Below are 14,668 nucleotides of genomic sequence, written 5' to 3' on the forward strand. Positions count from 1 at the left end.
GGTCAGCTTTTACCCCCCCGGAAGGGAGCTGAGAGCTCATATAGTCCGATCTAAGGGCAAGGCTGTGACCTTCACACACGCACACACCCGTCCCCTTGCTCAAGGGGGACAGTAACCACACACTTCGTCAGTGAAACTTTTCGCAACCTGAGCGAGGCGCGAACTCCCGTCCACCAGTTGGCAAGCGGGAACGTTAACCACTGCACCAGCGAGTAGTGTGTGTGTGTGTGTGTGTGTGTGTGTGTGTGTGTGTGTGTGTGTGTGTGTGAGTGTGTGTGTGAGTGTGTGTGTGTGTGTGTGTGTGTGTGTGTAAGTGTGTGAGTGTGTGTGTGAGTGTGTGTGTGTGTCTGTATTAGTGTGTGTGTAAGTGTGGTAGTGTGTGTGTGAGTGTGTGTGTGTCTGTGTTAGTGTGTGTGTGTGTGTGTGTGTGTGTGTGTGTGTGTGTGTGAGTGTGTGTGTGTGTGTGTGTGTGTGTGTGTGTGTCTGTATTAGTGTGTGTGTAAGTGTGGTAGTGTGTGTGTGAGTGTCTGTGTTAGTGTGTGTGTGTGTGTGTGTGTGTCTGTGTGTGTGTGTGTGTGTGTAAGTGTGTGAGTGTGTGTGTGAGTGTGTGTGTGTGTGTGTAAGTGTGTGAGTGTGTGTGTGAGTGTGTGTGTGTGTCTGTATTAGTGTGTGTGTAAGTGTGGTAGTGTGTGTGTGAGTGTGTGTGTGTCTGTGTTAGTGTGTGTGTGTGTGTGTGTGTGTGTGTGTGAGTGTGTGTGTGCGTGAGTGTGTGTGTGTGTGTCTGTATTAGTGTGTGTGTAAGTGTGGTAGTGTGTGTGTCAGTGTCTGTGTTAGTGTGTGTGTGTGTGTGTGTGTGTGTGTCTGTGTGTGTGTGTGTGTAAGTGTGTGAGTGTGTGTGTGTGTGTGTGTGTGTGTAAGTGTGTGAGTGTGTGTGTGAGTGTGTGTGTGTGTCTGTATTAGTGTGTGTGTAAGTGTGGTAGTGTGTGTGTGAGTGTGTGTGTGTCTGTGTTAGTGTGTGTGTGTGTGTGTGTGTGTGTGTGTGTGTGTGTGTGTGAGTGTGTGTGTGCGTGAGTGTGTGTGTGTGTCTGTATTAGTGTGTGTGTAAGTGTGGTAGTGTGTGTGTGAGTGTCTGTGTTAGTGTGTGTGTGTGTGTGTGTGTGTGTGTGTGTGTGTGTGTGTGTGTGTGTGTGTGTAAGTGTGTGAGTGTGTGTGTGACTGTGTGTGTGTAAGTGTGTGAGTGTGTGTGTGAGTGTGTGTGTGTGTCTGTATTAGTGTGTGTGTAAGTGTGGTAGTGTGTGTGTGAGTGTGTGTGTGTCTGTGTTAGTGTGTGTGTGTGTGTGTGTGTGTGTGTGTGTGTGTGTGTGTGTGTGAGTGTGTGTGTGCGTGAGTGTGTGTGTGTGTGTCTGTATTAGTGTGTGTGTAAGTGTGGTAGTGTGTGTGTGAGTGTCTGTGTTAGTTTGTGTGTGTGTGTGTGTGTGTGTGTATGTGTGTTTACACTGCACTAGGGAATACTTTGCTCGGCATGAAACCGTTTGAAGCAATCACCCACGCACAGTGCCACATCACAAACAGGACACACGTGACTTGTGTCCCTCCTCAACTTCGCCAGGGAACACATGGTACACCGCAGCCTCCTCCAGTTGGGGATCCTCTCCCGTTCCTTGGCATCATTACCTTTCAAAGCACACCTGCCGCTAAAGTAACGCTCACCTACGATACGCACTGAAATGAACACTCGCGGCACAGTTCACGTATATTTTACATAAAGTATAATTTATCAGTAATGTCAGACCAAGGTACAGTACCTGTTCAATGACATCCTTCGTTCCTTGGTATCATTACCTCTGAAAGCACACCTGCCGATAAAGTATTGCTCACCTACTATACGCACTTAAATGAGCACTCGCGGCACAGTTCACATACATTTTACATAAAGTATAATTTATCACTAAACGTCAGACCAAGGTACAGTACCTGTTCAGTGACGTCCCTCGTTCCTTGGCATCATCACCTTTCACAGTACACCTACCCCTAAAGTATCACTCACCTACGCTACGCACCATAATTTATGCTGTCACGAGGATTCGTGGGACATTTCACACTTCACACAATATCATACACAAATACATGACTAGCACAGTGATTCCACCCTAACCTCTGGATTGATTCCCTTCCTTACTACAGTTCAACGTGACTGTAATGCAGCATCCTTCGCCAGGAGAGTACAATGCAACTCTATTGTATTGGCACACACCATACTCTTTCATGAACACCCGCAGCATGTTTGACGTATATTTCACACAATTCCATACGCATTTTCACTCTCAGAATCACAATAATTCGATCCCTAAACACCTCGAATTCTCCCTTCCTGACTGTAAAAACTGTATGTGATGCCTGCCCCATTCCACACTATGGTTCATGGCGTCCATAACCTAACTAGTTCCATAATTTCACCAAGCCAGCCACAATATCTTTCACACAAAATACAGTTAGGCGTTGGCTAACTGTATTTATTATATATGTATATGTAATCATGCTGTAGGGCCTTTGGGAGGGCGAGAGGCGAAACCCCGCAACAGTGAACATGCATATCGCCTCTAAGCCGAACGATTGATAATGGACAAAACTCCTTTTCGTGACATATATCTATGTTGCATCGACAATATCACATACAACTATGCTCACAAATATTTGATTATCACACCGAGTCCATAGGGGCTTTGGCTCGGGCAGGAGGGGGAGAATTAGTAGGAGTTTAAAGGGACAGTGCATGTGACACAACCTCACCACCTGGCTGCTTGGGAGAGACTGAGATTTATCGCTACGTGCTGGGCCCCGTAAGGCAGCTCAGTGTTGCCAATGCCTTACCATTGGAAAGCGCTGGACTCGCTACGACGAGTCAAAATTTGACGCAAATCTGTCAGAAACTTAGTTTTTGGCGATTTTTTGTGTGCTTTGAAACGCAATTCGCGTGACTGAAAATCTTTACAACAATCCACATGAAACGCGAATTGCGTGAGTGACCCTGAGAGGGTTAAGTTACAGTAAAGTAGTTTTTGTAAATACATTAGGCAACGAAATTACAACACAGTCTAAGTTTCTCAGTGTACTTTATTAACTTTGCATAATATATTTTGGTAGATCACAGTCGTATTGAGATCTTACTTTGGTTCCTGATGCCTTACTTCACTCCATGCAAAATAACCTAGGCTACTCAAATGTAGCTTTATTTATTCTTTTAATTCTATGTATTCATTGAAATATCTAGGTAACAAGGATATCAACCAACAGGCAGAGTCCTAGCCTAGGATGAGAAGAAACATAAGCCCAACCTAGGCCAAGCAAAAACATTTATGAGTCTTCTCTAGGCCAGGAAAAAACATATCGGCCTAGCCCATGCCAAGAAAAATGTGCATAGGCCAAGCCCAGGCCAAGAAAAATGTGTATAGGCCTATCCTAGGCCAAGAAGAAATGTGTATGGGTCAGCCCTAGGGCAAATGTAATGCCTTTACCTAAATCTTATGCCTAAATGATGGCAAGAATTGTGAGCTAAATATGAATTTTAGCCAGGCCGGGGACTCTTTTATTGATAGTCATGTTTCCCATAGTCTGAAGGGGGGGCCTTTTTTTTTTGATATTTGCGCTGGTTAGAGCATAAATAGAAATGAGAATATGATACAAGAAACCTATTATTTAAATGACAAATATCAGTTCGGTAAAACTGCTGTTGGGCAAGTCTAAAACTTATACCCATTACATTGTATAAAACTAATTTAGTCCCCATTACAGTTAGGTAAAGTTGTTGCACTGTTTTATGGTAGAAACTATTAGATGGATGATAAACTAATCTGACCTTACCTAACAAGGAGAGGAGAAAAAAAAATTACCGATGATTGGAATATAGTTATATTGCAATATGCTTATGTAATTATATAGCTATATTTACTTATACCTAGCCTAAGAAAACAAGGCACATTATGTGATGAGATGCAATGCAATGGTAGTCAGAAGCTTAACCTATACAACATTGGTTGATTATATATATACATGTAATGTCTATATTCTCTTCTTCCTTTGGTGTACTGTTTCCGCTTTCTTCAGCAAATCAGTTTTTTACCTGTGTGTAGGTTATTTATACCTTATTTTTCAAATTCATGCAGTTTCTTTACATTTGAATATTTTTCCTGTTGAATAAAATTTCTCTAATTTCTTGTCTGCTTTCTTTGTATTGTTGCTGTAGACCAATTCTTTTAACTGTTTTATTTGAGCATACTTTTTACAGTCAGTATAAAATTGTTCGATGTTCTCTGGACTTCTCTTCCTTATCTTCATTGGTCTCCTTATTATGCTGCTATATTCTTTGTTTTGTTTTTGCCATGAGTATTTTATAAGCAATTTCTGTAAGAGCTATTGGTCTAAAGTCTGTTATCAGTGGTTTGTTTTATGGATAGTCTAACCAGTGTGTTTTCCTTGAAACTGGTATTTTTCCTTCTTTAAGATTTTAGTGTAACAGTCAGTTAAAGTGTTAATGCAATTCTTACTTTTAAGCATTATTTTATACAACTCTGGCTTCATATAGTACGGACCTGATGCCTAATTATTTTTCAGTTTTTTTTTTTTCAGCTGAGTAATCACCTCTTCCTTACTATCTTTTCTGGCACTGGTGTTATGCCTTATTTTCAGGGCCACATCTAAATGTTCCCAATTTTCTAGTTTTGTATTGTTTTCTTTGATTTCATTAATGTATCTCTTTCTTTGCTGTTCCAGTAATTTATAATGTTTGGATGTCCCATATATTTTTGTCCAAAATTCATCCCATTCCAGCTATATATCCTCTGTTTGTAAAGTGTTATGCTAACACGGCTACTGGGTTTAGTTTTAATTAAATTTTTTTTATGTTGAGTGCACCTCTTCCCGTCCGATCAGCGAAGTTAAGCAACGTTGGGTCTGGTTAGTACTTGGATGGGTGACCGCCTGGGAACACCAGATGCTGTTGGCATCCCTATGTGTCAAGTGGGGTTGGTGGAGGATTAGTGCCCCTCCCTGTAAAACAATTAACTCTAAGCCCTTGGCCACCCCGTTTGGGATACATGGCGTCTGGCAATGAATGTATGAATTAATATTGTATTATGTATGACAAAAAACACACAGCTTCATCCAGGCTTTTTTTAAATACTCTAAAGTTTTTGTTAAATTATAACTTAGTTTGGTTTAGGTTGAAACTATTTTCTAGGGTTATTGAGCGTATATTTGTAAGAAATTTTTAAGAAAGCTAACAAAGCTATATTGAACCAAAGCAACATTTATGATACTGATAGTCTCTACTAAGTTGACAATTTCTGTTTGACATATTGCCTATGGAATGTTCAGTATGTATACTGACATTGTCTCCTATGGTTTCAGTTCATTCTTGATTTTGATGTCTCTTCTATTTCTCATATTAGTGCTTCATTTCAGATGGCACATAAATATTGCGTTCCTGGCTGCATGTCAAATTATGGGGTATGCAATGCATCCGTCTTTCGATTCCCCAAGGATATTGAGTGGCGACAGAAGTGGGTCAAAGCCATCAACAGAATGGATTTTACACCTAATGATAATTCTGTCGTATGTAATGAGACTTTGACCCTCGCTTTATCATCACGGAAGACCAGATGGCACGTGCTGACGGAATAGCAGCTAAAAGAGGAACTCCAACAAATGATAACATGGTGGAATGTTGTTAATGTAAAGTCACCACTGAAAGGGAAATGTCTCAGTCAGTGTGAATGCAATCCAGTACAACAAGATTCCTCTCTTGATCAGAATTTTGTATTTCTCAATAGATTTTATGAGTGGCTCACTAACTGGGAAGAGATGGAATTTAAATAAAGTGGAGGGAAGGTTAGAGTGGGGAAGCTATCAAGTGAGACTTGTTTTGCCCTGAAACACACCACAGCCACTATGATGAAACTTTGTGACTATCTGCTGAAACACCACCACTTCCCTTATGTTTTGTTGGGTAAATTTCAAACTGATAAACTAGAAACCAGGTTTGGACTGTACAGAAAAATGAGTAGTGCAAACTACAATGTATCTGTTCTTCCAGTGATGGAATCTGAAAGAAAATTGAAGATAATGAATGTACTCTCATTAGCTTCAGAGTCTGATTCACTGAAAATCACAAACGTGGCATCTTATGGAAATTCAGTGCTCTGATTATGACACTCTAGATACTGGTAACTTTGAAAATATTTTCTCTCTCGTGGAACAGCAGACCTTATCAAAGGAAAATGTAAATGTTCAAAATGTTCTGATGTACTTTGCTGGTTACATAGCTTATACAGCTAAGAAGCAGTTTAATTGTCAAGTATGTACAGACATCGGAATAAGTTCGTTTCCTTTTCCGTGGACTAAGGTGTTTGTAACACTGCTCGATGGAGAGCTATCCCCTCCTCCTCCCTTCTTCATAGTCCCACACTCCCACCCAACTTTTCTCTACGACCCCATAACCCCACCCGGTACCCTCCATACTCGCGCTCACAGACAGCTAGGGGTTTCTGTACTTCAAGCACCTCTCTAATTACGTGTAGTCCAAAAAACTAATAAAAGAATAGTACAGTATATATCATAAACCAAGTTACGAAAAGGTTTACTACACTGTGTGTGTATGTGTGTGTGTGTGTGTGTGTGTGTGTGAGAGAGAGAGAGAGAGAGAGAGAGAGAGAGAGAGAGAGAGAGAGAGAGAGAGAGAGAGAGAGAGAACAAATATGCTGTGATTAAATGTTGCGGTAGTAGACACCTCTTTTACACACACACAGAGGAGTTACAAGGAAAACTTAGGATCTTAATGACTATGCAACCCATTCCGTGGAGATACTTCTTGTTTGCCAGGGAATACATATCCAATTCACATTTAGCTTAGTGTAAGATCCTGCCGATGATTTCCTTAAACTTCTCACTGCAGTGTTAACAACGTCCATGTTGAGTTAGTTCCATGTGGAGCTGATCATGTGCATGAAAAAGTTTTCACGTAATTTTGCTGGTAAATAATTTCATTTACAGCTTCCAACCATGGTTGTGTGCCGAGTCCGTGTTAAGAGTAAACAACTTTCTATGTAATGATTGTAAAACTCATTCACATTTTAAACACTTTGATGAGGTGACCTCGTAGTCTACGAGTTTCTATTAAAAAAGTCCCACAGCCCTCAGGCGAACCTGGTACCTTAGTCTCCTGAACTCTTTTTAAGTCGACGTATGTCTTTTTCAAGCAACCAAAATTCCCCAGCAACTCAGGAAGTGGCAGTATTAAGGAGATATAGACTGTGAGAACAATCTCTATTCCTAGAGAGAGAGAGAGAGCCTTGAAATGGTAAGAATAATCAGGAGAAGTACTCATAAAAAAGTGAGTGAGAGCAGAAACTTAAGCAGAGAGGAAGAAAACACGCAAGTGTAAAAATAGAACAATGTTATAGGAGTGACACAGGGACGGGAGCGCACACACACACACACACACACACACACACACACACACACACACACACTTTCTGAATATTTGTCGACGTATCTGTCTGTGTACTGCCTCTCTCTCTCTCTCTCTGGATTCTTTGTCTCATCCCTAGTTTCCTTTTTCCTCCTTCGCCTTTCTTTATAGCTATGTGCTCAGTCCCTGCCTTCCTCCGTCTCTCCCTTCCTTCGTCTCTCTCCCCCTCTGTCACTCCCTTCTCAACTCACTCTTCTTTCTCCCTCCCTATGACACAACTTTGTCTTACTTTTTTCATCTGTCACACGTCTTACCCTTTTTTCTCCATTACTCTCTCCGTGTTTCTTTATTTGTACCAAATCCATTTCCCTCACTGATTTCTTCCCCCAGTAATAACTGCATGCTCTTTATCTCTCTCCTTTCCCCCTGTCACCCGAAATCTCTTCTTTCATTCCGCTCTTCCCACTGTCTTTCCCTCCCTCCCTCCCTCTCCCTCTCCTTGTCTTCCCTTCTTAACATCCACCTCCTCTTTCTTGCCCTGAAAATTAGCCTGTTTTCTTCCCACCCTTAATACCTCCTTTCTCTCCACAAATTTCTCTAATTTCTCTGTTTCTCTCCCTCCCTTTTTACTTGAATGTTACATTCGTTCTACTTAACCTCAGTGCTTTCGTCTTATCCGGTTTAGTTCATTCCTTGCGTCCTTGCCAGAATAACACACTTTCCTCCTCCTCACTGTTACCTTGCCTCCTTTTCTAATTTTTCTCATTATCATTTTCAGTATTCCGTTAAGTAGCTCTCTTTCCCACTTTCTCCCTTTGTTGTCCCTGTTTCTATGCTCCAAGCCCATTTTCTCTCAATCTCCCTTTCTGTGTCTACTTCCCTGTCTCCCAGCCTTTCTATACACATATTCCTTTTCTCTTTCCCTTTCACACTATTTGTATCTCGTTTCATCTCCCACTGTCTCTTCTTCTCACTCTCTGTCTCTTCTTAGCTCCCGTTGTTCTCTCCTTGCCTCTCCCCTTCTTATTTTCCCCGTAACTGTCCTCTTATTTCTCATTTTTTCCACTTGCTCTCCCTCTCCGCCTGTCATTCCCTGTTTTTTAACTCCTCTCTCTCTCTCTCTCTCTCTCTCTCTCTCTCTCTCTCTCTCTCTCTCATTCAAACACACACACACACACACACACACACACACACACACACACACACACACACAGTGTAGTAAACCTTTTCGTAACTTGGTTTATGATATATATTGTACTATTCCTTTATTAGTTGTTCGGACTACACGTAATTAGAGAGGTGCTTGAAGTACAGAAATCCCTAGCTGGCTGTGAGCGAGAGTATGGAGGGTACCGGGTGGGGTTATGGGGCCGGAGAGAAAAGTGGGGGGGTTGGGTGGGAGTATGGAACTATGAGGAAGGGAGGAGGAGGGGATAGCTCTCCATCGAGCAGTGTTACAAACACCTTAGTCCACGGAAAAGGAAACGAACTTATTCCGATGTCTGTACATCTCGACTGTCACTAGACAAGCACTCCAAGTAAAGACTTCTGAAAACTGTGAATATTTTTAAGTATTTAATAGGGGACGCTTGAAATGGCCCACTGATTTCACTCTGTATGTACCAGCACTTGCAAAATTTTTCAAACCCTACTGTGTCATTTTAAGGAGAAATTTATAAAGGCTCTTAGTCAAAGAGGACTATTAGTGAAGTTGTCCTTAGACTACCAGGAGAGTATCTATGACCTTACTGAATGCTGTCCATGTGAGACTTCACTGAAGAAAATTTTGTTGAGATGCATATGGTCAGTGTCAAAAATCCTATTGAATAACTTCTCTAAGTCTTTCAACAATGATCTCTCAGTACAGAGGGTTGGGAAGAAAAGGAAACCATCAACATTGAAGTGATCTAGCAAATGGAAAATTCGTCATATTTCGTGGTAGGTGTACTAAGATGTCAGTAACTCAACATAGTACCATATAGTGAATTATTCCTAGTTATAGTTACCAAAGTAGATACCTTGAAATTTATAAATAAAACAGTTGAAGAAAATATTAAAGGAAAGCTGATATTATTTTTGTGTAATTTACATATCATATAGTGTATTATTCCTAGTCATAGATACCCAAGTAGATACCATACCTTGATTATTATGATTAAAACTATTGGATAAATATAAAAGGAAAGGATGATATATTGTGGTAGGTGGTGGCGACCATCATCCACTCACTTGATGTAGTGCTGCCTACTTCTTCCTTAGCCTTAATCATTCTTTTCTATGCCTGCCCTCCTCTTTTCCTATTTCTCCCATCTTTCCTGTCACTACTTATTGCTTTTCTTTCCATTACAGGTGACTTTACATTGAGTGACAAGCCAAACGGTTTCCTGTAAGCCAAGAAACCATTTACAACGCTGGGTGGTAACCATATGACCAAACCACACGTGCTCCCGTCGTGTCAAGTGGGTTGGTGGAGGGTTAGTGCCCCTCCCTGTAAAACAAATAACTCAGAGTCAAATGGCCACGCCGTGAGGGATTATGGCGTCTGGCAATACATAGATAGATAGATGATATTATTATTGTGTAATGTTCATATTATCGTAGTGTATTATTACAAGTCATAGTTACCAAAGTAGATACCTTGATTATTATGATTAAAATTATTGAATAAATATAAAAGGAAGGGTGATATTACTGCGTAATGTATATATTATAATAGTGAATTATACCTAGCCATAGTCACCAAGGTAGATACCTTAATTATTATTATTAAAACTATTGACTAAATATGAAAGGAAAGGTGATTGTATTATAATGTAATACCGGTATTGTTTTACTGTAAGCCTGTGCTGTGAATATCATTTTTTTTTTTTTGTCATTTTGTTTGATGTTGATACTGTCCTATGAAATCTGGCCAAAGAGTGGTTGTATGTTTACTTGGATATAACAATAACACATTTGAAAATTGTTTAATGGTGTTTTTGAAACCAATAACGCAGAATGTGATGAGTATCTTCGGCTTGTTTAAGTTTCTATTTATATAAAAGCACAACCTGATTTTATGTTAACAGATGCATTAAAAACAGTAAAGGGGACATAATATTGGGTTTATTCAAGTGGGTTTTATTCAAAATCCAGGTGGACAAAAGGTGGGCCACCAACTCTGTTGCCAACCCGGATTTGTGTGTATTATTTTACCGTGCAAGTAAAACAGTTATTTTCAGTTTGTACAGTGATAATCTTTACACTGACAGGTATCCCAATGTCTTTAAAAATTTGCATCTGAACACATCTATTCATTACAATGTTTTAGGCCTTACATTCAGAAACAGTGTAATTTTTAATGTTTATCATAATAATAAAAAATAATAATAGCTATTATTAGTATTAACACTAATAATCATCAATATATAATAATGGCCATACATAAGTAAGCAAATATTAAATGTGTATGCATGAGAGAGAGGCAAAGGCAGAGAGAATTTGCGTCCACCACCTGTTACGTCACCAGTCTCACCTCCGGGCCCGTATGTCAAGACGGCCTTGGTACAGCATCCTGTTTGTTATTTCAGTAAGAAGTTTTCTGTTTCTCAGCATAAGTATTCTGTTATCGAAAAGGAGCTCTTGACCCTGATCCTCGCCCTGCAGCACTTTTCTGTGTATGTCCCTACATTTGGACTACTGTCATCGTATATACTGATCACCACCCACTCAATTTTCTGAATAATTTAAAGATGAAGAATCAGTGATTGACGCGTTGGAGTTTGTTCCTTCAGCAGGTTCATTTGGATGTTAGACATATTAAGGGTGCTGACAATGTCATCACTGATTCCACATTCTTAAGAACGAATTCTCCTAAGGGAAAATTCTATCTTAGGTGTGGGCGTGTTACGTGTGTAAGAATATATATATATATTTCTTCTGTTTATTATGTATTGTACGTGCGTGTTACCAGGGTGTGTGTATTTACTTATTTTTGCCCGAGTCGTTGCTTGCACATTTATATAAAGTCTTAGTTAATTTTGTTTGCTCTCTCGATGCGGGTGTGACTAAAATTGTTTTTAATATCAGTGACTTGCTGTGGAGCTTAATCTGGCATAATCTGGCAACATAAAGGTTTGTATTCACCAGGGATATTTATAATGTTAGCAGTGCAGGGAAGAGACTAAATTGCTTAGGGCTTTTCTGTATTTTTCTCGTCTCACCCCAGCTGTGTGTTATTGCATGCATGCGACCGGAGCGTATGTAATGTTGAGGATTTTAGATGGTGACAGTTTTTTGTGGGTTGGCGTCAGGAGAGGGTGTGTTTGACTGAAGGTCTAAGAGGAAGGAGAAGCAGTGTTTTGTGTATTGTATATATATCTGAAAATCTCTTTTTCATTTTGTATCAGCATCCAATCGCAATTTTTTTTTTCTATGCTAGGAAGATGGAACCAAAGGCAATGAGCATGCAATAACTGTTCCCTCCAAGAGAAAAACAAAATACAAGAGAGAGCCAAATTCAAAATCTGATCATTTCGAGATGCCAGGACACACTGCGCTTGAACAGATAGGGGGAGACAGTTCCAGAGTTGACTGAAGGACTGGAAGTAATGGTTAACTCTTGCATTAGAGAGCTGGACAGAAAAGGGATGAAAGTTTGCTGCTAGAGGGGTGCATAGAAGTGAAGGAATGCAAGCAGGCAGTTCAGAGGAGCAGTGACCATTGAATTAGTGATAGAAAAGAGATAAAGATGCAACAGTTTGGTGAAGAGACAGAGATCGAAGGGAGCCAATGAGAGGAGGAGAGTTAATGAGACGAAAAGCCATTGACTCCACCCTATTGAGTAGAGCTGTATGTGGGGAACCTCGCCACACATGAGGGTTATACTCCACACAGAGGCAGATAAAATCCGTTTACAGAGTCAACAATTGTGCAAGAACAGAGTCGGTTTAGCACACCTAATCTCTTGGAAGCAGATTTTAAAAGAGATGTATTATGATCTTTCCAAGATAAGTCCCGAGTAAATGAAACCCCAAGCATGTTCAAGGATGATGCAGGATTAAACTGAATATTATTAAACATTAGTGGGTACACCTGTGGAAAATTTTGAAGGGTTGATAGGCGTAAGAAATGAGTCTTTGATGCATTAAAAACAGCAAGATTTTTTTTACCCCAGTCAGAGATACGAGCCAAGTCAGACATTAGGTGTGCCATAGCCTCATCCCTTGTTTGTTGAAGTAACTGCTGAGATGGACGTTGTGGGAACCGAATGGAAGGGTGAAGGGTGAAATCATCAGCATACAAGTGGATAGGGTTAGATGTACAGCTTCGAAAGTCATTGATGAATAAAAGAAAGAGGTTGGTGATAGGACAGAGCTCTGAGGAAGACCACTATTGACAGATCTAGAAGAATAATGGCCGTCTACAACAGGAGCTATAGAACGACAAGAAAGGAAGCTATAGATGAAGGCACAGATAGAAGGATAGAAGCCGTAAGAGGGCAGTTTGGAAATTACAGATTTATGCCAGACTCAATCGAAAGCCTTTGAGATGTCAAGTGCAATGGCAAAGCTTTCATCAAAGTCACGAAAGGAGGATGACCAGGAGTCTGAAAGGTAGGTGAGAAGATCGTCAGAGAAGCGTCCCTGACGGAACCCATACTGACGATCAGAAGAATGGAAAGATCTATCTATCTATCTATTGCCAGACGCCTCAATCCCGTTTGGGGTGGCCACAAACAAATCGCCTCCAAGTCGCCCTGTCCCCCGCCATTTCACTACCCTGCTCCCAACTCACACCCCCCTCTCTCATATACCTCTCCACCCCATCCCTCCATCTCATCCTCGGTCTCCCCCTCCCTCTTCCACCCTCCACCTCGCTCACATACACTCTCTTCGTCAGTCTTTCACCCTCCATCCTCTCCACATGGCCAAACCACCTCAGTGTGTTCCTCACAACGCTTCCTATCACATCCACATCAACACCACAACGCTCCTTTATATCCTCATTCGTCAGCCTGTCTCTCCACGTGACTCCACAAGCTCCTCTTAAATAACTCATTTCCACTGCTCTCACTCTTGACTTGTGTCCTTCCAACAACGTCCAAGCTTCACTTCCGTACGTTAGAGTTGGTATCACAATACTGTCATGTAGTAACTTTTTTACTTCCATGCTCACTTCCCTGTTTCTCTATCACTGCTTTCAAGGAACCAGCAACCTTTCTTCCCTGCTGTACCCTTTCAAGCACTTCACCCTCCAAACCTCCATCCTTACTCATCACACTACCCAAATACTTAAACGTACTCACATTTTCCAATTCCTCACCATCCAACCTCGCTATACATTCACTGACTTCACCTCTCTCAAAGACCATCACTTTACTCTTCCCTACATTCACCTTTAGGTTCCGTTTCTTACACACTCTCTCAAACTCATCCACCAAGCCTTGCAGCTCCCCTTCATCTTCACTCAACAACACAGTATCATCTGCAAACAACAGTACAGGGAGTTTCCAAACACTATCCTCTCTCACCAGGGCCACTCCAACATCCACTACCCTACCTTGTACCTCTTTTATTACCCCATCCATGTACAGATTGAACAACCATGGAGACATGACACATCCCTGTTTCAAACCAACTTTCAAAGAGAAAAATTCACTTAGTTCACCATCCACACGCACTGCAGCCTTAGCACCATCATACATACTCTTCACAGCATTCAACAACTTCCCATCTACTCCATATATTCTTAACACTTTCCACAATCCTTGTCTATCCACCCTGTCATATGCTTTCTCCAAATCCATGAAAGCCGCATACAACTTCTTTCCCTTCTCTAGAAACTTTTCCACTAAAGATCTAAGAATGAATATCTGATCTACACACCTCTTCCCTTCCTAAAGCCTCCCTGTTCTTCTCCAACTAATTTCTCTGTTCTTTCTCTAACTCTGTCTATAAGTATCCTACCATACACTTTTCCTATTATACTAAGAAGACAAATGCCCCTATGATTACCACACACTTCTTTTTCCCCTTTTCCTTTGTACAAGGGAATAATTATACCTGACTTCCAATCCTCCGGGACTCTACCTTCCTCCCAGGCCAATCTGCACATCTTCCACATCCATTCTACTACTATCTCTCCCCCATGCTTCAGCATCTCACCACACACTCCATCAATTCCTGGGGCTTTCCCCGATTTAACTTTCTTCATTGCTTCCAC

The 14,668-nt window shown here is 41.0% G+C and overlaps 1 pseudogene; it reads left to right on the forward strand.

Annotated features, from left to right (window-relative positions):
* The first annotated feature begins 4,883 nt into the window (after positions 1–4,883).
* LOC145397323 (5S ribosomal RNA) lies at positions 4,884–5,002 on the forward strand (annotated as a pseudogene).
* The last annotated feature ends 9,666 nt before the right edge of the window (positions 5,003–14,668 follow it).

This window comes from Coenobita brevimanus, chromosome 40 (assembly GCF_032717465.1).
Source record: "Coenobita brevimanus isolate Jiangsu-jjx chromosome 40, ASM3271746v2, whole genome shotgun sequence".
Classification (NCBI taxonomy): Eukaryota; Metazoa; Arthropoda; class Malacostraca; order Decapoda; family Coenobitidae; genus Coenobita; species Coenobita brevimanus.